The sequence below is a fragment of the Pipra filicauda genome, unplaced genomic scaffold (genome assembly GCF_003945595.2).
Source record: "Pipra filicauda isolate LSUMZ 115617 unplaced genomic scaffold, ASM394559v2 scaffold77_size3566232_pilon, whole genome shotgun sequence".
NCBI classification, from domain to species: Eukaryota; Metazoa; Chordata; class Aves; order Passeriformes; family Pipridae; genus Pipra; species Pipra filicauda.
In genome coordinates, this window is record NW_024104953.1 from 2,190,235 (window position 1) to 2,216,501 (window position 26,267).

At 43.0% G+C, this 26,267-nt stretch overlaps 2 long non-coding RNA genes across 2 annotated transcripts in view; both read left to right on the top strand.

Annotated features, from left to right (window-relative positions):
• Positions 1-12,991, top strand: part of LOC114002168 — a 70,670-nt gene extending 57,679 nt beyond the window's left edge. The window contains exon 7 of the long non-coding RNA XR_003545782.2: positions 12,855-12,991. This is a non-coding gene — a long non-coding RNA (uncharacterized LOC114002168). The remainder of the gene's footprint in view (positions 1-12,854) is intronic.
• Positions 12,992-20,397: 7,406 nt separating this feature from the next.
• Positions 20,398-26,267, top strand: part of LOC114002193 — a 51,553-nt gene continuing 45,683 nt past the window's right edge. Inside the window, exon 1 of the long non-coding RNA XR_005566667.1 lies at positions 20,398-20,482. This is a non-coding gene — a long non-coding RNA (uncharacterized LOC114002193). The remainder of the gene's footprint in view (positions 20,483-26,267) is intronic.

A 26,267-nucleotide genomic window follows, 5' to 3' on the forward strand; every position in this document is an offset into this window, starting at 1 on the left:
TGCTTCCAGAGCATGTGTAGGCAGGTCTTATTCCTATGAAGTATTCCTACACTTTAAAAAAGAAAAATAAGAAAAAAATTAGGGATTGATCCTTTTTCCACAGAAACTAGTATCTGTTTTGTAATGGCTTTAAATTTAGCAAGAGTTATGAGTCAAAGAACTGTTTTTAGAGAGGAGATAGAGGACCTAGAGGATCTTAAGTCACTGAATTTTATGTACAGATATTGCCTGTATGTGTATCTCTTCTGTTGTGGGTTGCAGCTGTTTCTGTATTTCTATAATATCCTGCAACAAGCTTATAAGAACATGCTCCATTTGCAGCGGTAATGAACTAATTAAGAAACTAAAATCAGCCAGCTTTCTTTTAAAAGAAATCAATTGAATTTAAAATTTTAAAGCATACTAGCACTCTCCAGATATTGAAATTGCACTCTTTTGTGTCCTTAATACATTTCAACAAGATCAAGTAGCAGCAACAAAATATTCCATTTCCATGGAAATCAGTGTAGTTTTCTTTGCCTCTAATCAGACCACTTCGCTGAAAGCTAAACTGTTTATTTTTAACCTCTCAGAAGATGAAAGCCTGCCATGCCTTTTGTGTCAGCAGTGTAGTTGTTCTTCTCTGCTTCATTAGGTCTTTTGGCTTCAGCCTCACCTGCAGCTGAGAGCTGGGCAGTGGGACAGATGTGCAGACAATGCTGACGCCTCTGTCCTCCCTCCTTTGCTCTGTTGGCAGTTTCCAGCCCAGTGCAGTGGGAGTCAGCATGAAAAAAGGGAGGCATGGGCTGGCTCCTATCTGGCTGCAGGCTGGCACAGTGAGAAGCATCAGATCCAGGATCTAGATGGGAAAAAGCAGGGGATGCTCAAAGAGCTGGGATATCTTGTGCGTTTGCATGAAATAAAATTGCTTGCCTTATTGTTAGTCCCAAAAGCAAAGGATGGGGTTAGGACACTTCAGCACAGTGAAAGCTCTCATTGTACTGTGCTTGTAGGTTGGTCACTTATTTTAGGTTTTTTTCCAAAAATAAGCTGCTGATTTAAAGCTTTGTACTAAACCAGCAGCTAAATTGTTTGTTTGTTTGTTTGTTTTTGGGGGGGGGGGGGAGTTGGCTGGATTTTTTAAGAAGCTCAGTTACTGAAACCAAGCTGATACTTATTTGCACCAATGGAATAGCACAAGGCAGTAGATAAAGTACAGTCCCATCAAGGCACATGGGTGGCAGGGGTACAGTTCTGCATTTGAATGTAAAGATGCTTTTTGAATTTAGAAATATTTGCACTTAGGGTTGCCATCTCTCTGTGCAGACTCAGCACCAAGGCACTTTCCTGGTGATTAAGGAGCTAATACAAAAAACATGATTCGGGTGGGGAAAGGAGCCCTCAGGTGAGGGGAATGGCCAAAAGGAAGTGACTGGCAGGTGATGGCATAAATAGGGTGTAGGGCAGGGAGCAGGAGTGTTTGAGAGTCAACAGGAACTTCTGAAGTCCATTCTTTTCCTGTCCACGCTCACCACTAAGGTCTCCTCTTTGTTGCAGGTGTGTTTGCTTGGTGCTTGTGAGCAGGGCAGCAGTGCCTGGCTGGCATGTCTAGGGAAGACAGTTCTGGTGTTTCAGGTTTCTTGGCAGGATCTGAAGTTGATAGTGTTTGCAGACATCCTGCAGACTGAGCCTGTGACTTCCCTGCCAGTGAAATCTGCCCAATGGATCGTACCAAGTGTGGATGAAATGATCTGCTAAAGCTGATTTATTGTTTGTTCTTTTCATTCTTGACCTCAATAGAGTTTAACTTATTGATGTATCTATTTGGCCTTGATCTTGTTGAATGTGGTGTACCTGAGCATAGTTTAAAATTTAGCCATAGTGCTTTAGCTTTCTTTGTCTCACGTCCTTGTCGGCCTAACAGTGTAAAAGCTGGTAGCAGGGGTTGGGTACAACACAGGGCTTGAATCTCCAAGGGCTGGAACAGATATCAGCTCGTCAATTTAATGGCCTGAGCAGTTCCCCCTAATTACTCTCTGGTTTGCACAGCAGAGATGCAGAGATGTTATTTACCTCTGCTGATGACACACACGAGGGAACCAGCTCCTGCTCCCTCTTTAATAGCTTGATGCTTCTGCTCACACAACAACCAGCAGTAAAATTGTCTTCTTGCCAGTAAGGTCAGTGGCTGCAGCTCCAAATTCACAGGGGAAAATGTGCAGAAAAATACCACTTTGGTGAGGTCATTCTTCACCCTCAAAGTGGCATTGAACTGCCTGTAAAGGGTCTCTGACAGGTGGGGAAGAAGAGAGGTTCTAATATGATGCCAAAAAATGTACTCCAACCTTTTCACCATGTACTTGAGTAACTCCAGGGTTGAACTGAGGAGAAAGCATGAAAATAATCAAAATGACGTGATATGAAATAATCTCTATTGTTTGTCGTTTTGTTAGCATTCAGATAAGGTTTTAATTAAAGTTTTAATTTATTACCTATTGATCTTTGATATTTACCCATGGACTTTTTTTTTTTTTGATTGATTTGATCCTGCTAGTCAGGAATTAAATACACAGTTAGTCTTAGGTTAGCTGAAACTGAATAGTCTAGTTAATAAATGATTTGCTGACAATACTAATTGCTCGGGTTGCTGATAGACTCCAGGAACCACTGCAAGACAAACTGGTATTTGTAACAGGTGTCTGAAGCTGGCAGATGTTTAGGGAGAAGAAGCAGATAAGCAGGATTAGGGAATTTCAGCAAAAGTTAACCTTTTTCCTTTCTGGGCCACACTGGCCTCGCCTGAGGCATCATTGCTAGAAAAATGAGGCCATTGTAAGATTTGTTGGCTCAGTGCAGCGTTTATTTAGTGACAGTCACAAAAGGTAATTGTGTGAGCATGTGCAGCCTGGAGTGTTTAATTGCCTCTGAGCCAGGGCTCCTGTGTGTGTGCGGGGAAGCACTTCCCCAGATGTATTAAGGAGTGTCTTTCCTAATATATAACACGCCGAGGATAAAGCAGGAGCATGACTGCAGCATAAGGAGAGTGTGTGTGTGAGGGAAGGGGCAGCAGAGGAACCAAACCCAGTTTGGTTCTCATTTTATCTCTACACAAAACATCTCCTGGGACTGTTGTTCCTGGCAATTCCATCCTGCGGAGCAACAGCCCTGGGCAGCAAAACAAGCACCTACGTGCCTGTCAGGAGGTGCAAGTCAGCCAGGACAAGGAGGAAAAGGGATATGTGTGTAAGAAGAGGACAAAAGTTACAGTTGTTTCAAATCCAGGTGATTTCCCCTTAAAAAAAAAAAGTCACAACTTCTATTGTCTTCTTCCTGCCTGTTTTCCCTAGAGAGAGTTATCTTTTCTTTCCCAATTTTCCTCCTTTACAGGCCCTACATTTTTTCTTTTTGGCACTGACAGAAGAGGAAGAAAAGAAAGTATGTAGTAGGAAATGAAAGAGAATTGGATAGGCACAACCTGAAAAAGCATTTAATTTCTTTATTGCTACCTAAAAAGCAGGAAATTGTTTTAAAATAACTTTTATAATATGGAAGTAATTCAAAGTAATTTTAAAAAGAAACGCCTGCCAGCTTAAGCAGTTGCTTCTGTGTCTCTCATGCAAGTGAGTAACAATGAGATGGTACAAACTGTCTGCTCATAATTTAAAAAAAAAGGTGATTTTTGGTCACATCACTTTTTACTTTTGTACAGCTTCTTCTCACTCGTCATAATGCTGAATACCAGCTCTATTGCTGCCTTCTGCATGCTGGGTTTAGAAGTGTTTTACTAGATTAGATGGGATTAGATTCAATGGAGCTCTGAGCAACCTGGTCTAGTGGAAGGTGTTCCTGCCCATGGCAGGGGCGTTGGAATGACATGATCTTTAAGCTCTGTTCCAACCCAAACCATTCTGTCTTTCTGTGATTAAGGCATTTGGCCCTGAACACTGAGCCAGGGAGCAGCAGGGGCTGCATGACCCCATGAGGAAGAAGCACCTGTTGATGGAGGCAGCCAAACCATCACCTGGCATCCTTGCCCTGCAAGGAAAAAGCAGGAAAAGGCTAAGGTTTAACAGCATGGTTTGGCTTGGGACTTTTTTTTTCTCCACCAGACTGTGGTGAGGGTGGAGGAAGGGAGCAGGTGGGGATGCCAGGGGTGAGCTTTATCTGCCACAGCCTGACCTGGAGGGAGAAGTTGGGGCCCTGCCCAAAGGAAAAGTGAAGCTCAGCCAGGAGGGCTTCCAAGGATACCTGTCTCCAAACACATTCCAATGTGGAAATGGGAAAGCACATCATTCCAATAATGGGAAAGGATCTGGTTTAAGGGCTAAAATGAAAAGCCACGTCTTGCTGAAAATGCAGAGTCTCAATTTTCCTGTGACATGCAGGATTCATTTCTGCGCCCTGTGGTTTATGAGATAATGGACTGTGTAACTGTTCCTCAGCTCTGTGACTAACGGCTCCTTTTTGGCACAAGGCCTGGAACTCAAAGCAGTGTAATTTTTATTTCTGGATATCACAACTAATTATACTATTACAACTAGCTGTAATATTACAACTAACATTATTCATCTTAGCCTTGGTCGTCCTTTCCCTTTTATAAATCCTACTTCTGCACAGATTAAATTTTGAGGTTATTAACACTTTTGATTATGGTTTAGTCATATTAAATTATCCCTTGGTAGTAAGGTTGTCCTGTCAGCCACTATGATACCTACAATTAATTGAAAAGATAACTGGTGGTTTGATGCAAAGGCTGAGCCTGAGTGGGATGGCAACCCCCAGGGAGCCTGGTGCAGGCTCAGGTGTGCCTTTCCTTCTTGCAATGAGGCTGGAGACAAAAAGAAGTTAGGCTGTAAATGGGAACAGGATTTACACCCATAAAAAAGTAGAGTGGCTGTATCCTGAAGCATAATTAGGTTTTTAAGGCCTCTTGGATGACACAGGCGGGAAAAATATGAAAAATAGGGAATTCAATTGCTATCGGATATTCTGCTTAAAGTGAAGTCCCCATCCCTATGTGTTTGAAAGGCCTTGGGGAAACCTCACAATTCCAGGGAAGAAAAATCATGATGTTTGAGTGCTTCAGCCCTGACACATGATACCACTGCCCACCCACGTGTGTGGCCTTTCAGGCTGCTTTTTACCAGGGTGTTTTGGGGTCCCTGAGGGTTGTGTACCACAGAACTTCCCATTACCAGCAGAAGGGCTTTGGGGGAGTTTCCAAATATACGTCATCCCTGTATGAACAGCCCCAGGAGAGCAGCTCCATGGATAATTGCCTTTTTGGCAGCTGTTGCCCATGGCTGAGAGCTGCCCTGGAAGGGCTGTTTGCCACAGGCATGGTGTGAACCATGCCTGCCTTGTTTATCTCTCCCCACCCTGGGATAGAAAATGAGCTACGATTTTCTTTTCCATAATTATGGATGGAGTGGCTGGTAAATGCTTCCTTGCCTTCTCACCAGTCTCAAAGGTTAGCTTGTTAACGAGGAGGTTTTCGGATACTCATCACCAGAGCTCCCTTCTGGGGTGAGCGGGGTGTCTTTTAATAGTTGTTTGATGCTGTTCACATGGGCAGGCAGCACGATAACAAGGCAAATGATTGTCTGCTTTGCTGATCAGAGGCTGTAATAACCACTCACTTGGTTGCTACACATTCAATTCCTGACAAACCAAAAGGCATTTGCCATTTGGGCTGTTGCTATTTTTACCCCTGACACACACCAGTCGTGTATGGGTTTGTTGCATCTAATTGCAAGTGATCTTTGATTATTTTTTTTTTTCCTGGTATCTCCAGGGGTGTACCTTTTGGAGTGCCAGCAGCAGGCAATCCGATTTCAAAACATTTGGGAATGCCAATTAGGGCTTATTTATGTGATGACTGAGCTGCCTGAGAGCTCAGTGCCCACCAGAATGCACTGTGGCCTTAGACAAAGGGAATTTTCTTGCCTGCCTACATTTGATGAAGAGGGATAGTTGCATGATGATTGTTTCTGTTTTCTGTAGTTGAACACTTCAGCTCAACTGTTTGCACCTGCAAGAAGTACTGTGTCCAACCTTACTTGGAGGCTGATGCACTGATGTGGATTTTGTCTGTGTTAATTTATGTTACTGCACATAGAATATAAAAAGAAATGACAAGTAACTCTAAAAGAACCATTATTTTACTAATCTCTAACTGTAATGGTAAACTTAGGTTTATAAGTAAATGGTAAAACAGTAAATATAGATTCATAGGTAAATAGTAAACTTAAATTTCTGCTGATTTATTAGTTAGTACCCCTAAACCAAACTGGGCAAAATTGTTTGTGCTGTGTGTGTTTTTCATTTGGTGGTTGTTGGGTTTGTACTGTTTGAGCATTGGTGGAACTTTATTTGACTGTAAAAGGCAGTAGGACTTAAGGCTGTGTCTCCAACATGAAATATCCTATATTTTGGATATAGGCTCTGCTGTTCCACCCTGTCATCACCTAGCTCTCCAGCAAGGCAGGACCTTTTCAAATTAAGCAATCCTTGCAGGTAGCTGGAGGATGGCTTCCACTGCTGGGGAGTGGGATGTTCCCTCTGCTCCCCTTCCTGCATGGTGGGCCTGGAGCTCACCAGCTCTGCTCATCAGCTTCTTCCCTCCTACTCTTATTCTTCTTAGTTGTTACTGCTTCCAGAAATAATCTCAAATCTTAACTGGGTTCACTGGGTGCTGTTGCCCTCCCTTGTGTGGCAGGAGAGCAGAGCAAGTCCCTGCTCCTGGAGGCTGGAAGGAACCGTTGGCCGCACTGCGCAAACCCAAGCGCCACTTTCGACCCGAGGGATTCAGCCTGATGTACATGAAGCTCACAGGTTCTATAAATAAGCAGAGTGCATATGTTAGGGCACAAAAGTAGGAGGACAATGTCAGAAGATATTTACTGCTTGCCTGAGGAGCAGTCAGTTTAGATGAAAGCTTTGTGGCCAGACTTTTCCAGAGAGCTCCCTCGCATGATTGAGGTCAGCTCTCATTTAGCCACTAAAATTAGCAGCAGGGCTTCTAGGCCAGCTGAGTATTTTGGGTGCTAAACAGCTTTGACAGTCTGGCCATAGCCATCCCAGAAAGTGTTGCTGAGTGCTGACAACAATAAAAATCCATTGGTTATGGAGTTTCTCCAACCAGAGTGGACCTCCTCTGGAAATACGTCCCTCATGCTGCCTGCTAAGGTCTTGAAAATCTACTTCTCTCTTGCACACAGATAGTAGAAACTTGGACATATGTATTGGCACATATAGACAGATCTGGATATATAATATACACACATGGCTGTAGAGCTTCTGGAGCTGTGGCTGTTTCAGCTGCTGAGCATTCAAGTGATGTAAGATTAAATGAAAGTAGCCAAAGTAGTCAAAAACACCAGTACCCAGCCATAAAACAAGCTATGTACTTCAGTTCTCCCCAGGAATGGCAAGGGTGGCATTTAAAAACAAACAAATAAACTAAAAAAAATCCTACAACAAACCCAAACAAAAAAACCCAGAATATCAAACTTTTTTCTTCTAGCTCTTGTTTTTTTGTTGTACTTTGTCTTCTGTTTTTAGCTTTAAAAGCCTGAAGTTTTCCCCACAGTGAATTGGGTGAGATGTATTTTTAGAAGACAATAAGGATCTCATGAGGCTAGAGCTGCATCTAATAAGGAAAAGACTAATTGGGGTAGGGCAAGAAGCAAATGATAATGTTTCACTTATTATGAAAATTTCCCATGAAAAGGAAACAGCTGGAATTAATAATCTCACTTGCATTTTGATTTCTTGAAGTCAAACAGAACAAGACATGTTTGTTCAGAAATGAGAAGCTGAAATACTATTGTTAGAGTTTTTCATGTAAAACGCTTTAATCCATTACATGACATATCTATAAAATGTTTTTCCATATGTCCCGTAGAAAGCTGGACATGCCTAAAATACCTAAATCCTCTTTCTTTATTCGTGTCCAATCCTTTAGGTTTAATGTAGAAATCACAACACTTTTTAATATAAAGGGCAGCAATTGAAGCAAGACTTTGGGCAGAAAGGCCCCTGGAAGGCTATTGACTATATCTGCAGGGTCATTAATCACTTATGAAAAGCAGTTTTCTTTTTTTTCATGAGCCAGAAGATATATTTTTAATTAAGACAAATGAAGAAAGGGTGGTTCTGCAGCCTGCCTTGTGACAGTAATGGAAAGTCAGAGCTTTATATCAAGTGTATACCCACCATCTGTTGGGAGCTGGAGCAGGCACTGAGTTATAAGGCCATGGCCTTTGATCATCTCTCAAAATTAAACCTCGCTGAACATCCTCGCTGGGTGAAGTTCAGCCCCTGGATATGCAGTTATTTCTTATTAAAGACATGCATCTGAGAGCTAAACATAGCTACAGGAGTCCAGGCCAAACAAATCTGATCAGGACATAAAAGCAGAATTTTCACTGGTTATATGTGGGGAATGCTATTGTAGCAGCAAATGAAGTCCTACAGAGCACTGATAAAAATTATCTTTATGGAAACTATTAAATTGGGTTTGGCCATCTTGGGTCGCTTTATTGTTATTATATCTTTGTCAGCGATCACTCGGAACAAAGTTTTCAGACTTTCCAGGAAATTAACTGAAGATCAGTTACTGAGCTGTCTCCCAAATTTATGGCTCTGCAACTAAGTACAGACCCAGACGTGCAGTGATAAATTATCTCTCGTGTTGTCCAGCCCATCAAAATGAAATCTGCCTCCTTGGGAAGAGGCAAAATGAAATTAGTGCATTACAAACAAAGTTATTAAAAGGTGTGTTCAGTCTTTCAGGAAGCATCAGTGCTTAGTAGGGAATTAGATTTTTTTTTTCTCTTTCTGAGTATGAATCTATCTGAGAAACTCAGTAAGAGGACCAGCATGAAGTAAGTTTACCTTCTGAATGTCAAAAGCAGAGGCCAGACCTGGAGCTGATTAATGGCTGCATAATCTATCAGTTCAGAGTCAAGGAGCTGCGGGTAGAGGTTAAATTATTTGTAAGGTAATTGGGCTTGACCTTAATGAGGGCTAAGGTCCCACAGACCATGGAAGAGTCTATAAATAATCTCCCTGGCTCTGGAAGCACTTGGGGGTGTCTCTTCCCGTATCATCACAAATGTATTTGTTGTTTGTGAAATATCACAACAGACAAGATCTTTCTGTATTTTTTTTAAACAGTGAGACTCTAACAGCAATGATGGAAAACTTTCAGCCTGGAATCTGACTTCTATTTTGTTTTTTTTGTGCTGGGGGGGTATCATGTACCCCCAAAACTCTCTCAAGAGCTGGCAGTGAAGTGTATGGCACTGAGGGGAGGGGAGCAGGGTGGCAGTGGCAGCTGTTGTTGGGGCTCTCCCAGCTACTTGGTCCATGTAATGGGTTTGCATGGCAAGGTTTTGGTAGTGGGAAGATTACAGAGGTGGTTTCTGTAAGAAGCTGCCCGGAAGCTTCCCCTTTATCCTCTAGAGCCAATTCCAGGTGGCTCCAGGACAGACCCACACGGGCCAGGGCTGAGCCCATCAGCAGTGGTGGGATAACATAGGAGGGGGGAAAACTGCTGTGTGACAACAGGGTACAGTGGTGAATTCCCCAGCCATAGAAAATCTTTTCATCTTCTTTAGTCTGCAATAAAAATGATCGAGTTTCTCCCCTAGCATAAACCTTTTGTTTGGCAAGTCCCCTTGTCCCAGGCCCTTCTTGCTGCAGAGGAGGACAGGTGTTGTGATGGGGTGAGAAAAAACTCCTGCTGACCTGAGATAGAAAGTTACCTAAGAAAGGTGACTCACCTGAAAGGTTTTGCTTGCACACAGTTAAACCAAAGCAGGGGTGTTTTGCTAACTGGTGGCTATTGGATAGTGACAGTGCTTCCTGCACGTTTCCAGCCTTCACCAATCCAGCAGAGCACTGGTCCTTCAGCTGCCCAAACTCTTTAAAATTTGATCAGTTGTTCCTGACTCTTGAACAGTCGCCAAGTAGCTCATCTGTCAGGTGCCCACTTTGCACAGACGTGCTGGAGATAGAACATAAGCAAAATGCCTCCCTTGTCACTGAAGTCCTGGACAGATCCAGATACCTGGACTTCTCTAAGGTTTTCCATCCCTGCATCAAGTCTTGTTGTTTGGATAGTCATTGATTCCAGCTCTTAATTTCCTGACCACAGTGTAGGTTCGAACCAATTTTCTTTCCATGAATAAACATGTTGATTACTAGGCATGAATGATGCATCTTAAATTCTACTTTGTGGATTATTTTTGCATTATTAAAGACCACATAAGAGCACCCCATAGCTGCTTGCACACCTGGTTCATCCCACAATTATTTGCTCAGAGGCTGGGGGTCTGGTACAGTGTATATTTAAGACAATGTAAAAGCTTCCAGGGGTTTCAGTGACCATTATTCCTAGTTGAAATTGCTTTTGTCAACAATCTTTGCTACTTTACTTCCACAAAAATGTTGTATTTTTTTAATATGGAGAATTATCTGTGTTGTTTTTCCTGTTTACCCTGTTGCTTTACTTAAACTGTTTTCTTATCAATATTTAGCTTCCATTAAATTCCTCCAGGATCTGCTCTTTTGGGGCTAGTTTTCAATCTGCTCTTGTATTCCTCTCTCACCCAGCAAATCCAGCTGCTGTATTTTTTCCCAGTCTGTTATTCGGCCTCGTGCTATTTCCCAGGTTTTTCTTCCCCTTTCTCCCCCTTCCTCTTCCTTCCACGCAGAGGAGTGAAAGGGCCCCAAGCAGAGGTGTGACCTGTGCTGTGCCTTTTTTCCTTTTCCCTTTCTGCTTTCTTCACCATTTCCTTGTGGTATCCCCATGGAAAGAAAATAAATGGAGAGGGAGCTAAGGAAGGAGGCAGTTCAGCCTCACTTCTAGAGATAGGAAGGCAAAGGTGATGGATGGTAATTTGACATACAGTGTCTGAGCTCTCTTTACCTGTTTTGTTGCTTTATGCTAAACGTGGCTGCCAAACTCTCTGGATTTTAAAGATGGACCAAGGGGTTGACACAGCAAAAACAACCAGTTCTTTTATGTTTGCAAAGCAAGGCTTCAAAATGTAGCTCAAAGCTTTCTATGGATGGTGCAGGCTAAATGAAAGAGCAGTGAAAAGCTCCTGGGCTTTCCCACAAGGGTACCAGAGGAATTTTGGGGCTCCTTTCCCAGAAACAAGTGGTTGAAAAACAAGAGTCAAAGTCAGGATTTGTATTCATTCATTTACTTCAATGAGTTGTAGTTCTATAATAGGGTGTTACGGCTTTTAATGATGTTCTGAATTTTCTTTTAATAGTAGTGTCATTACTTACTCTGGAAACATATTTCAGTTGTTTAGACACCTCAGTATTCCAGGGAGATTTCTCTTTTCAGAAGGAAATTAATTCAGTGTTTAACTCATAGCAGTATCTTTTGCAACCCGTTTTTAATGGGGAAAGCAAAGATAAATTCAATATCGTGCAAATCATAAATAAAGTAGAGTCTCTTCTTTGATCACGTCTTGGGGCAGACCTGCCAGGCAGCTTTACATAGAGCTCTGGTGGGAAAAGGAGATGCAGGAAGGGCTGCCATCAGTCTTCACTGCACTTAGCTAAACCCATTGACATTCACGGACTGTGATGGCAGGAAAGCTTTCCAAAGCCATTTGACTCCAAAAATTTGAGTTATCATCATTGTCATATCTCAGTCTGACAGGAGAAAATGATTTGTCGGTCAAAACGTCTCGTAAACACAGACATTTGATTCAATTTAATCAGAGGCAGTCCCTCACTCTGAATGCAGGAAGCTCATCTGCAAGCGAAGAGGGAATGAAATAGCAGGTAATTCACTCACTCCTGCACTGTCCTGTTGGCTCTGGGTCAGCAGGGAAGAGATGGGTGCAAATGCTGATTGCTTTGCAAAAGGAGACTCTCCCAAGGCTTCAGGAGCAGGTCAGTGCATCTATCCGGGCATAGACCAGGCTGAGATGGGATCTGAGGTTTGTGTCTGTGCATAGAGCTGTGCTGGGGTCATTTGGTTTCAAGTTTTTACTACAGGGGTCAGTAAGAGACCTGCTGGGAAAGGGGAAAATCCAAGTTGCCTTCTGTGCCTGTATGACACCAGTTAGGGATGGGGCTGGCCTGGTGCCAGCCCACTGTAGGCAGGATCTCATCCTGCAAGCACTCGTGGGCCTGAGCAAATCTACTTGTGCTAATGGCCTTATTAAACTCAAGCCTGTATATGTTACAAATCTGCACAAAGAGAAATTAAAGCCCAGATTAGATTAGTCGCTGAAGGCTGTGAGCGCACAGCTGTTTGCCAAATTGCACACTGAATTTCATTTTTGCTTAGACTTTTACTGATAGCAATTTGAAGGCAGTCATTAGAGCCATCAGCCTTTGAATGAGAAATTTCAAGGGACACTTCAGGATAAATCTGCTCCTCTGCTATAAGAAATTATTCCTGATTTGCTTTGGGCTATGGAAACCAATTACATGAATTTTGCACAATAACCTGTTTCTCCCAAACAGGGGTAGCACTCCTGGCCATAAACAGACATCGTTATACTTCCAATTAACAGTGTGGGTGTGTAAACATAAGGAAAACTGCTTTTTCAACTTAAATTTAATAACCAGAAAATAATGGGAGGAAAGAATCATCATTTACAGCTAGAATATGAGACTCTGGCCATCCTTATTCCCTTCCTCTGCAAGCCAGCTGGATTTGTGAACACAGACATATCCTTTCCATTAAATCATAAATACCGCAGGCTTTATTCCTTACTGGCTCCTGGGTTCCAAGATTTAGGAAAGGGTGGGATACTGATTTTCAGACCTAAACTTGACATAACTCACAGTGCTCTAGTTTCCTTTAAAACTTCATGTGTGTTTTTCTTCTATTCCAGACACTCCAGAGCTGCCCTGTAATCCCTGAATCCTGCTGAATTCACAGCCTGGTGATATATCAATGTCAAAGGGATGCAAATGGTAATTCTGCCTGGCTGTTAAACTGCCTGGTGTTACCCTATTTCCAATGGCTGCTGTCAAGGTATGTGTTTTATCCCTTCCAAGCTACAGTGAAAGTGCTTTAATCTTATTATTAGTATAATAAAAATAAGTCATTACTAGTGCTTAAAGCAATTGTTATCTTCTCTCCCTGCCAGCCCATTCTATAGTAATATTAATATTTCTAAACTGAAGCTTTGTTACGTAGGACTTCGACCTCCCATGTCATTTGTTTGAAAATCCTGAGAGCATTTTCTTGTATAAAAATTGCACAGGGAAGGAAGAGGGTCTTTTTATTTACCTTCAGATTCCATCCTTCAGGACTCTCTTGCTGGGTGTTCTCAGGTTGCTGCTGCAATTAGAGGACTTAATTGGTTTTATATGATCCCTGAGACTCCTGAATTCCCCAGGAGCCAGAGTTTTCATTAAAACCACCACCCAATATCATGAGACTTGCAATTAAATTCCTGAGCTGCCAACACAGTTGCAAAATGGTTTGTAAAGCCCAAGGGGAAAAATATTTTGGCAGAGTAGGCTCTCTGGTGGCATGAGGTCCTCCAGCTCCTGTTTTAGCAAAGCTCTGGATGTTTACTGAGAGGCACAGCACTGCTCAAACCAGATCTAGCCAAGTCTTTAGCCAAGCTGGGGCAGGACAGATGCAGCCACAAACCTGGCACGTTGCCTGTGTCAGGGCAAGGCCCTATAATTGCAGGATGAGCACTTTTGTTAATCCAGGTGTGTGAGGGCCTGGCTGGGAGATGGAAAGATGGACCTTGAAAGCTTCACTCGGATCTTCTGTGACTCCTGCAAAGCTCAAGGTTATTGCAAAGCTTTTCTTCCCAAGAAGGGGCAGTGTTGGGAAGGCAAAAATAAACATTAATGGTATGTCTCTACCCCCCAAACTGCTTAGTGCAGTGATTGTAGCACAACATGGGAGAGGTTGTGTCTGCTGGGTTGGGATGTAGACTCATACCTAACCAGCAGGAAAGAGTTTAGGATTTGGTCAGAAGGGAAGAGAGATTTGCCTCTGTTACCTGATTTTGCATCCTGTAATGAGAAGAGCATCAAAGTTTAGAAAGAGCAGCCTGGCAGAAGAGTGCTGGTATATTGATAATGTGATGGGTTTGTGATCCATGTGTCCAGTTGTATCTTCCCTTGATGTGCTCCTGAAGGGTTGAAGCACAAGGAGAAGTTCATTTGAAATTGTGAAAGTCATGAGTAAGGAGCATTCGTAGGCCAGAAGGAAGAGCCATCAAGAACAAAACTTGTTATTTTGGACTGTTTTCTCCTCCAGTACCTAAAAAAAAAAAAAAGTGCATGGTAAAGCCAAAAGCTCATAAACCCACCACAAAATTTCAAATCAATTCTTTCCCTTCGGAATTAGGAAAATAAGATCCTTCCAGGTGTTGAAGAAGAGAAAGCTGTGCAGGGTTCTGTGTTCCTCTTCCATTAGCCCTGGCTGAAAAGGCACTCAAGCAAGTCCCTGTCCTTTCTTCCAGCTGCAGTCCACTGAGCTCCTGTCTTCCCATGGCAGGTGGTCGCTGTGGCCTTGCCACACAGAAATTTCAGTCAAGTGGGTGTCTGTCCTCCAGGTAGTTGCTATTTTCCTCCTTTTGGGCTTTGGAGAAAGGTGGTCTTTTTTAAATAAGACCAATATTTGAAATAACTTATGATTTCAATTATAAACAAGTTTTGTGTGATTACGTAGCAGCAGCTGCTGGGAAACATGAACTGTTTATATGACAGGTCCTATCTCTAGGTCTAGCAGGCCAGGAGACCAAGCTTTCCCAGGAAGAAACACCACCAGAATAGCAGCCAGGTTTTTTCCTTTTTCCTTTATTTTTTTTTTTTCCCCCTGCAGCAGCACTACTTTTCTAACTTAAAAGCAAAACCTGTTTCTTTGCTCCTCATCGTGCGAGTCTGCAAAAAAAGCGGGCAGGAAGATGGGCAGGGGCTGGGAGCACTTTCATCATAATGGGGCTCTGTGTGTGTGTGAACATGCCGACCATTCCGGGGGGAGCCCTCTCTGGGAAGAGCCTCGGAGCCGGCGGCAGTGTGCCGTGCCGATAAGGAGATGAAACAATAGCCGCGACACCGAGAGCCTTCACACAATTACTTGGTGAGGATGTTACAGAGTCAAGTGCTTTGTGCCTTTGCTGCACCGAGCAAATCTGCTCACTCTTGAATGGTTAACCCCTTCTCTTCCTCTGCCGTGTCATTTAATACACAGCTTTTAAGGGGCATCCAAATTTGTGAACGCTGAGGAAATGGCACTTGTGTTTCTTGTTACTTGCAAGGGTTTACATTTCCCTTCTTTCGGGGCCACAGTGATGCCCGCAAACCGCTGCAGTGGAGCCCAAATCCTGAGCCCATGTGAAGATTTAGGGATGCGCAAACTGTGCTCTGGCAGAGGTGGGGAAACCTGGGTTGCTCTTGCTGGAGATCCAGAAGTGGATCTAAGGAACCAAACTTCTTGTATTATTGATGCCTCGTTTCCTCATTAATGCCACAAAGATTTATGTGAAGGGACTTGCACGGTGCTAATGGAATTACCCACCTACCTCTTCCCCGCGCCAATGGCAGGGAACGCTCCGGGTCTCTGCCCTCACATTAGTGCCGGGTGAGTAATTGAATTATTTGTTAGTTAGCAAAAGTCCTTGATTTTTGTTGGTAGTGTTGAGGGATTTTCAATACCTTTTGTTTGGGCTTGATTATAATTTGAATTACAAACTGAAAACATTTTGATAATTTTTCCCATTCCAATGCCAATGAGGGTCAGTGGTTTCAGTCAGTAAGCTCTGGGGGTTTTTTTCCATGAACAAAATGCCATCCTGCAGCATTTCAGTTACCTCTGTTCAGTGCACATCTGTCTAAAAGTGCATCTTTCAAATAGATACATTTCCCATTAGCATTAATAGCAATTACTGGTGAAGTCCTTAATCTGCTGTTCCTCTGTGTGATGTGCACGACTGGTTGAAGGCAAGGAAGACATTTCCTCCTGTGCCTAGGAAATGAGCTGTGCTCGTCTTCAAGTGCAAGCTGAGAGAAGTCCAGCAATCTCATCTTTTAGGGTCTTGCAGGCACAATATTTCTTGAGGCTGTGGCAAAGGCAGAGTATGAAAAGACCCTCTGAAGGGGACGTGAGTCTGAAAATGCACAGAGGCCACAGAGTTAGGAGGTCAGAGGCTGTATTGGGGATGTGGGCCATTTTTGGGGGCATCCTTCACCCAGGCTGAGTAAGGTGCCAGAGGCAGGAGTGGGTGGTCAGGCTGTGTGTCCTTCCCTCCCTCACCCTGTGGTAACTGGGGCAGAAACTCCATCCAGTGAAACGACTGTGGTAGGAGCTGTGAACTTCTTCACCTCTGTGCCTGCTCCTGTCGGGACTTTCACATTGCTTCAAATCTGGTTATGATTTTGGAAGGAAAAATCCTTCCTCGTGGCTGCCAGTTAATTTTCTAAAATCCCCCTGCATTTGATATCTGCACCAGTGCACAGAACTGCAGTGGTTGAGCTTGAGGATAAAAGGAGCAGCACAATCCCTTGTGCTGAGCAGGACTGACTTCTGGTCTGGTGAAAATGACTGGAAGAGTAGGAATGAATCTGAAAGGAGTCACTCTGAAACCAAGATGTGAGGATACAGCTGGGACTGAGTAGCCTGTTGTGTGAAGCCACTTTTACTAATCTTGTTCAAGTGTGTGCACAGACACCTGGGAATGATTTATTCTTTGTCATGGGCCTGATCCTGTGAGTGTTGCCAGGAAAGGTGAAATAAAAGTTCAGGACACTGGAAGTATGAGACTCTGGAGATTAATGATAGAAAACTATCATGTGTTTGGGAAGAGGAAAGCAAGCAGGAAACAGGAGCCTAAATTAGGCTGCAGCTCCCTGGGCAGAACACTCAGGTTATAAATATTCTGACAGCATTTAGAGCAGTGCTGGCTGTGCTGATTGCTCTTTGCTGTCCTTGACAGTATCTGTGTATATTCATGCTTCTATTCTGCTGTGCTGACAAAACCACCGGGAGTATCTCGGAGTTGTGGGAGGAGGCTGTGCGTGGGTTTGGCAGCAAGACTTCTGACTCTGCTGGAGAGCGTGGAGGCTGTGCCCTGCTTGCCACGGCAGCACTGCAGGACAGGAGCTGTGGGTTGGCTTTTGAGCTTTTCATTGCTCAGCTGGTGCCAGGGATGCTGGTTTTAAAGAGCATCTTCTCAAACCTTTCCAGGAGATCACTGACTCACCTTGATCTTTGTGATCAATCCGGCACAAGGGCTTGAAAGGAGTCATTACTATCCTCCCCAGCCACAAAGCTGAGGGGTGAGGGTAAGCAAGGCATGAAGAGGAAAATGTGGGTTGCTGATGTCCCAGCTGGGTGGAAGAGCTGGGAGGAAAGCAACAAAACACTTCTCACTGTCAGGCTTAAGGCACAGCAGATTTCAGCCTTCAGCAATTGTTTTACAGGAGCAAAATAGTCACTGCTGTGAGGAGCTGGCGCCTGCAGTGAGCTCCACCTTTCCCTCCCTTTGTCATGGCCCTTTCCTCAGGAGGAATGAGGCACAGGAGGAAGTCAACAGCTCCTACAGTCTGTGATAAACGAGACCAGGCACTAGTCAGTGTTTCCTAGGCTGCAATTTATGGGGTCACTGGGAATTGCTGTGTTGCTGAGTGCAGTGAAGCCACTTACCAGCACAGCATCGCTTCCGAAGGATCCCACCAGCTGCTCCTGTCTGCCGTGGTGCATGGAAATGAAAAGTGCAATCCAGCCTCTGGTTCCAGTGAGAATTCTCTAATCTGGGATAGCTCTACCCTGGGAGGTGCCTTAGATATGATAGCAGGGCCGCTATGCTGGGGAGTATGCTTTTTTATTTGTAATGAAAAGAACTTTATTCCTATCATAAAAAAATTTAGTGCAGAGAGTTGACTGAGGTAATGTTTTCAGAAGCTGAAAATATCAGGAACTCAAATAAAAGGCAACAGTGATTTTCTTTTCTTTCTTTTTTTCTTTCTTTTTTTTTTTTTATTTTCTTTTTCTCCTCTTTTAAAGCCCCTGAGAACTCATTTCCTGGTGTCATTGTCATAACTGCAGACCTAAGTAATTCATTTGTATTCGTGTCAATCCCACGTATGCTTCCCTAAGTATTGCATGCAATTCAAACTAAATGAACAGTCAAACTAAAGCTGGTACTGAGCAAATCAGGCTGCAAAACACATGTATAGGCAGGAATAGAACCCTCTGCAAGAGCTCTGCTGTGCCATCAGGTGTTCTCTGCTGGATGCAGTGTATTTCTTGGATCACTTAAACAAAAAGACAACTTTGATTTTTGCTTCCATATATGACATGTTATGAGACCAGTGCTGATATTGTCACAGTGTCCATATAAGTTTTGCCTCCTTCTCCAGCTGAGACACTGGGCTGGTATATTTGCCCTGTGGGAAGGATGCATGGAGCTAGGACAGGCAGCACAGGCTCCAACCCTGAAATTCAAGGATGCTTGCTCTGAGCTTAAATGTGTAGGGTAGTGGTTACCAGAGATAGAGCTGGGCAGCTAAGTCTGATATTTCTGGGATGCCAGTTTCCTCTGGATATGGAACATTTTGCAGACCTAGATTATGACCATTGCTGCATCAGACATTGTCATCTGCTTCACAACAACCTCACTTATGAGTCTCAATCCAGTTTGTGAGTTTGGTTGTTTTAGAGCAATATGAAGAAAAATGAGCTTTGAACCCCAGAATTTTGTGAGCTTGTTTGCAAAGAGGAGGATGTGAATAAGTTAACTGTGTGTACCTTATAAATTTGGCATTTGCTTGAGGTTTTTAGCTTCAGTAAATGAACTCACTGAAGGAACGGAGTAGTGCTTTCTCCCACTGCTTGATCTGCATCTCACTTAATAAGTTATCTTCCATTTTGGTACTTACATTTCACTCTGTTAATGCCGTTGGACTAAAGTGACTTAAACAACAAAGTTGAGTATTTTAAGGAAAATTTTCTGAGACCCTCTGCCTCTCTGCCTGCTCATTCCTGGTTGTGCTGGTGTCACTGATGTGACTAAAGTCTGCACTGAGCAGGTAACCTTAATGTCATTCTGAAGTAAGACTTTTTATGTTAAACTCTAGGTTTTGTCTTAATAAATCAATGGCTTCTCAACTAAACTCATTGTTTAGCCAATCAGGACTTTAAATCAGGCTATTTCTATAAAGGAGCCAGTGTTTTTTGGACGTGTCCCTTTGCAAGATGATACAGGAGTTGCTATATGGTTAAGTTATGGTTATTTTTTGGTTTCATGCTGGGGGAACAGGGAAGAGGCTAAAGCATAGTGGAGTGGGGCTGTGAAGAAATTCCCAAGGGAATTGTGGGCTGCCAAGGGACCTGAGCTGAGCTGTGAGAAGCTTCCTGGTTGGTGTGTTATAGTTGGGGAGGAAAACCCAAAGGGATACCTTGCTTGTCTCTCACTCCTCTCAATCACAGTTGCTTTTGGAGCCAGATACATCCATTTCCTGGAGCATAACTTCCAGCTCCAAGCAAACCATTAGTAGTTTTACTTGGAATATACTTTGAAATGTATCTGTTTCATCTATTCATTGTTATCTTATTTTGAAGGAAATGAGCCATTCTTGATTTTTGAAATGACAAGCTTTATTGACTTCTCTCTCCATGAGAATTCATTAGGCTTTATTTCATCAGCTAACTAATGCACACTGTGATCTTTGCAAACAACAACTGCAATTGCATAACAGGAAAAAATGACTCTCTGGGCATGAGATAAAAACCATCCTGGACAGCTGTCTAGTCAGTTCAGTTCTGCAAAATCAAAAATCAGATACCCATAGTTTAGGTAAACCAAAACTGAAAGAAAGCAAAAATCACTTTGCAGACTCGGGATGAATGAAAAGCCAATCTGAATATCAAATTGACCTTGCTCCAGGGGAGAATAATTTGGCATGAGGTATTTGCTGTCTCTGAATGTGTTGCTAACAGACAAACTAAGTGGTTTGCCTGGGAAAAAAAAAGAAGAGGAGTTGAACATAAAGTCACGAGAAAATAAGGGTCTTGATCCCAGTGCAACACTGAGATCATTTTGGAGCCAACACACTTCTAAGGGAAAGCAGCACTGCTTTAAGGGAAAGATGCAAGGTTTTGCTTGGTGGAAGTGTTCCTTTATGCAGGAATTTTACAGCTATTGACACCATTTTAGCACAGCAGCTCAGGGACAGCATTAATGAGCACAGGGCAAGTAGGAATGAGTGTATGAGAAATGAGGAAAAAATACCCCATAGAAGGACTGGGGGAGTGAGTATTCAGAGGCACATCCTGGCCTTGTTGAAGTTACTGGAAATACTGTTATAAATGTAAAAAAAAAAAATTTCTTTCTGTCTTTTTTCTTTTTTTCTTTTTTTAAATTATGATCTTGTTAAAGTGCTTCCTCAAATGCTTGGAGTGGCTCGGTTCATCACTAAACCTACCAGCCTGAGAGCCAGAAACAGGAGTGGTTTCATTCCCAAAGCCTCACTGCCAGGTCTCATTTGTGAAGTAAGTGTTCTCTTTTCTCCTAATTACCCTGTGCAGACATCCCCAGTGCTGTTCAGCTTCAGTTTACAGTCCCTTCAAGCTAAGTGCAGCTTCATAAAAAGCCAGCCTAAGATGTGCTGGGTAAGAAGGCTTCCCTTCTTACCCCCCTGCTGGGTGGGTGCAGAGCATGAATGCAAGGGCTAAATGGGAAGGCAGGAACAGGAGCAGGAAGATTGTGCCTGTTAGTTACCATCGAATCTCAGGGGAGTTTTGCCACCAAATTCCATTAAAATGAGAGTTTCAACCTTTAAAAGTACCGTTCAGTGGCTTGTTTTGTTAAATAAGCTAGCAAAGATTGTATATTAGTCTGACAGGGCTACGTTTGGGTGAAAACCATGCTGAATTATTTATTTTGTCATTAATGTCACACAAACCACAGTCAGGAGAATTATGTGGGCTGCAAAAGTGAGCAGCTCTAAGTCAGGTTCAAACAAATGGAATTGTTATTCTTCAATACCAGTCTCAGGTTGCAGCTGCCTGATGCATCCAGGAGAGGATGAGAAGTGAATGGTAAATCAATGGAAAGGTTCACACCTGACTGACAGCCTTTAAATAATGTAAAGGGTCCCCTGGCACACAGCAGGGTTATACAGGACATTAGCATTTAAGACCAGTGGAAAGACATGCAGGGAAATGTTTTGGAAGTTTTGTCCTTGTAGCTGCAAAGCTTGAAGAGCTGGAGAGGAGAGCACCTGGAGAGCTTCCCACATGGGGTGGGAAGCGGAAACTGTTACTGGAGAATGAGAAAACAAAGAAATCTTAGTTTGGCTAGAGTGAATTTTGTCAGTATTGGCCTTTGGTAACGCCAGAAGGGGTCTTGTTCTGTGCAGGGCAGAGGACTCAAGGGCATGGTGCTCTCTGGAATAGTCAGGGCAAGGAGGTGAACCCAAGGCCACTTAGAGAACGAGGGCTGAGCCCTCTTTTGTGCCACACAAGTGACCTCTCTATAAACCACACTGTAAGAGTTTCCACGACTGGGATACTCTGCCTACTTCTTGTGAGCTGTGGACAAACCATTCAGGGCATCCTGGAGGTTCACAGCTGTGTCCCTTCTTCCATAAAACAGCCCCTGTGTCCCTGAACAAACATCTATGCAAACACAAGCAGCAGGATGGACAGATTTGGAAGTTGCATCTAGTACATATGGTTGTGGGCATGTTCTTCCTCTGGTTCTGGGAGTGCATTATTGCACATTCTCTCCAGATGTGTACATGTTGGCTTGCTCATGTCTGTGTTCCCTCTCTGTCTGAAACATGAAAGGTCTGAACTTTGCATTTCTGACCCCAGAAATGGGTTATAAATGGACCATTGATTTGTGGTTGTTTGGTGTGCTCAGAAAAGGGAAAGGGGATAAATGTCTGTGAGCAGACAGATGGACATACCTTCGGGTTATGGTTAGTTTATGGCCATAAAACATAACACAAGGGGTTCCACCTCAACATGAGGAAGAACTTTTCACTGGGGGTGGCAGAGCACTGGAACAGCTGCCCAGGGAGGTTGTGGAGTCTCCCTCTCTGGAGACATTCCAAACCCCCCTGGATGTGTTCCTGTGTCACCTGCTCCAGGTGACCCTACCTTGGCAGGGGGGTTGGACTGGATCTCCAGAGGTCCCTTCCAACCCTAACAATTTATGATTCTGTGTGTCCTCACCACACATCAGGCTGGGAGGAAGAGGGATTTAGCAGGGATGATATTTGATTTCTGAGTCAGCCACAGACTTTTTGTGGGACATAAGTGCCCAGGGATTTATGCAGCTATTTAAGCTCTTCAGCTTTCTGTGTTGTCATCTATGAAATTGGGAGAAGTAGCCTGAAAATTATGTAGTGATGAGAAATACCTTAGTGGCTGTATGGTGCTGAGGCAAAACTATAATGAAGTAACAAGACTGTGAAACTTTGGTTTAATAAATTATTTCCTACTTTAATGGTTAAATTTTATGGGAACAGTATCAGAGATACATCTGTTTTTTTAAGAAGCTGAGGCATCATTTATTCTACAGTGAGAAACAACAGCCAGTAGGAAGATAAAAATCAACTTTTCAGGTAACTTTAGTGAGGATGTGCCTGTCAGTTTGTGAAGGTTGTGAGTTTGGTTTTGCATGTCAGATAGTCCACAGCAAACTGGGAAGTTTATATGGAAGATTTCATGGAATAAGCTGTGTATGGTAGTATTTGGATGCAGCCTTTAAATAGGCACATCCATCAGAAGGGACTTGTGACAGCCAGGAATGAGCTAATGAAAATAATTGCAAATATTTTCTAAGCAATAGAAAAATTTAAAAGTAATCATACCTTTAATTTAATGATGTGCAAAATTCTGCTTTGTCTTGGTCATGAATACTAATTAAAAAAAAACAAAACCCTAATCTGGTAACACCAGTTGCTTCAGAATCTTTAGACGCTCTTCTAACCTTCTGGTAGAGCTATGAAAAGTCTCTTTTCTCTTCCCAGCATTTCTCTTTTATCTATCACCCACCTGTCTTCTCACTTGACCTCCTTCTCCCAGTTGGGTGTGCTCTGAAATTCTCACTTGGTTTTGGTGCCTCGAGGCCATGGGATAGGAGTTAAGAACAGCACAGCAGCCACCTGTTCAAGTAAAAGTTTCAGAAAGGTCACCTAAGTAGTTGGCTGGAAAGTTGAGTGTCTTGAAAACTCTGGAGTGGCCTTTATTGGGATAAAAAGATTATTTGGCAGAATCCTCTCTCTTGACCTGTACTCCAATGTGAATGAAAGTACCATTTGCATTTTAGAAGACTAGCTCCTGGAAAAAATAATAAATTCGAATATTAATATAAGTTAATCTCCATTAACTGTAGAAAGGGGGGTTGGCTGCATTACACTGGATAAAGCTACTTCAGGTTTTCACCTTGCTCTGGCATTTGTTTGTTCTCTGAGTAATTACTTTTATACATATGTATATATATATATATAACCAGCACTTTCTTTTCCTCACCAGTAGAACAGCTGGTTTTCCACAGCAACCTCAGTGGTGATTCTGCTGCTGGGGTAAAAAGCACCTTCCAGGAGATGCACAGCAGTACATAACATGAACTTAGGAAACTGTTGGTGGTGTTTTAAAGCAAAAAGGATCTGATGTATGAATGAGATGCCAAACAGAGAAAACAAGGTGTGCTATGAGCTCATTAGCTAAGATTCCTTTGTAATCACCTTTAGTAATGCTTTTGTTTCCTCTGTTGGGTTTGTTTCCTTTTGTCTATGCATGCAAAAATAAATGACTGAGAAATGAAAGGATGCAGTTGCAGGTGCTGAAGGATATTTTTAGCTTAGTGTTTGACAAAGACATTGTTAGCACTGCCAAAAACAAGGGAGGTCACTCTGAGGTTGTGGTGATCCAGACCAGAAGGCTGCTGGATGCATCCCTGGGCTGGCTGCAGAATTTGCAAGCAGTGACTTAGTTTCCTTCTCAAGCTGAGTGTGTTTGCAGGAAGGCAAGGAATCCCTCATCTTTTGGCTGACCTCTTTTTGGCCTGAAATGCTGCTGCTTTTGCAAAAGTCACTATAAGTTGCTGCTTCATGAACTGTCAGGGCAGAGGGTTGGGCTCAGAGCAACCAGCAGTTCCAGAGCACATTGTCCTGCTCAGAGTTAGCCTGGCCGCTGATCCATGATTTACTCCCCCTGAGAAAACAGACTTTCCTCTCTCAGGTGTCCAACTCTCCTGGCTGGAGCTGCTGTGCTTGTGTCTCTGTGTAAGTGCAGTGAGGGAAGTGGAGAACGTTGAATAATTTTCCAGCCTTACAATTTAATTCCCAGCTTGGAAATGATAGAGCAGAGGCTGTTACAGAAATAAAGGAGATGCAGGATAGCAGGAAACTGAGCATCACTTCCTGCAACCATCCCCAGGTCTGATTGTTCTTTGTTTGAGATCATCTGAGGTTTCCCCCTCATTTATGCAGATACTCCAAAATGTCCTTATCTATTTTCCTGGCAGACTTTGGAGCTGTTCCAAGGCTGTATGCAGCTGCAGCACCTGGGGCAGGTTAGCAGCTGCATGGATGGATTTGCAAGTCTTTTGGAGCAAAGCGTGCCAGATCCAAAATGTCTTGGGCTTAGCAACAACTACCATGATGCTCAGAGCTCTGGATAGAGCCCTGGAAGTATAAATAACCAGCTGAAACTGAGCAAACCCAGAAGAATGACTCTCAAAACAGGCCTGCTGCATTTTTGCTTACAAATTGACCAATAGTCAGTGTTTTGACTGACAAAATTTTTCATTATACTATCAGAATCTTCTCATTCCTTTGAGGTCAACTAAGGGCAAAAAGGGGATAATTCCTTTAAAACAAATTTCAGGTAAGAAAATAGAAGGCAGAGCTGTGTGGCCTTTTAATAAACAAACAAACAATAAAACCCCAGCCAACTAAAAACATGCACCCAAAATTAAAAAAGAGAAAAACCAAAGTATTGATGCCTTCATAGAAGGCTTGGCCAGCAAAGCTCCAAAGCAAATCATAATCCAGTAATTGATGGTTTTCTGTAGCACCAGTTCTGTTCTTTGAAGTACTACATTTATCTTTGTATCTCTGTTTAGAGAAAATCTCAGGGTGCTGCCTCCCTTTACTAAAGCATGAGTAACAGCAACAGGGGATGGCAATGCAACGTCATCTCTGGGCATTCATGGGCCATCTTCATCATCGTGGGCCACAAGGTCTTCTGGGATGCTCTGCAGCAAAAGAAAAGGAAAAAAATCCATTCTTTCTGCTTCATTTGTTGTCAGTATGTAAAGATAGGTTGGTGTTCCTCAGGAGTTGGCTTGCCAGTGGGAACACATTGCACTTAACCTTGATGTACTGAAGCAAAGATGAGGGTAGGATATAAGTGAAGACTGAAGGGAAAGCAGAAGTAGGTGAGCTCTGTTCAGTGCAGAGCCTGTGTGGGGGATTGGCAACGATACATTTCATTTTCTGCGTATTGAGAGCTGTAAGAGTGAAGGCAGGGCTCAGGATAAGGTTAATCTGGACCTTAATCTGGAATTCATGGAGACCAGTGGTCTGGTTTAAGGCTTCTCTTGGAAGTTTATACTGGCTGTAGCAGGATCTGTGCTGGTAGGGTAGATTGAGCTACATCTGATGTCATGAGTATTTGATTTTGCAGGGATGAGTTTAAGAATAGTGTTGGACTTTGTGTTGGGTTGAAGGTTGGGTTGAACTTCTGCACAGTGTGTTTTCCTTTTAGTAAAGGGTAAAACAGAGCAGCATGTGAGGAAGCGTTAGAAATATATTTTTAGAAAAAAGTCATTAGAAAGCAGAGAAACAAAATCCAGACACAGTATTTCATTTGCACAGTGAATCCTCCAAATCGGCTTCTGTGTGAACAGCTTCATCTTGGAGCTGAAAGCATTTTGAAATCCACCCTCTTCTTCTGTGCTGCTGCAAGGGACCCAGCTGGATAATGATGGCTGGGTTTCACCTGCATGATTTTGGGAGTCAAAGGGATGTTTCTTCATGGCTTACTAGGTATCTACAGAAGGTGCTCTTCATTTGTATTCCAGAATCAGCTTCCCCGGCTGCAGAGTTGACACCTGCAAAAGAAAAACAAGTTGTAGCTTTTGATTTATCCATTCATTAATAATTCTTTACTCTGTGTAATGGTGATCCCTGGAAGAGATGCAGTGTTTGGATTTTCCTGCCTGTCCAATAGATTGTATTTTAAAGGGAAATTTTAAGAAGTGACAAGCTCCTGCTGCAAATCTCTAGGAAAACTGAGATACTAAATGGGTGTCCTGCAG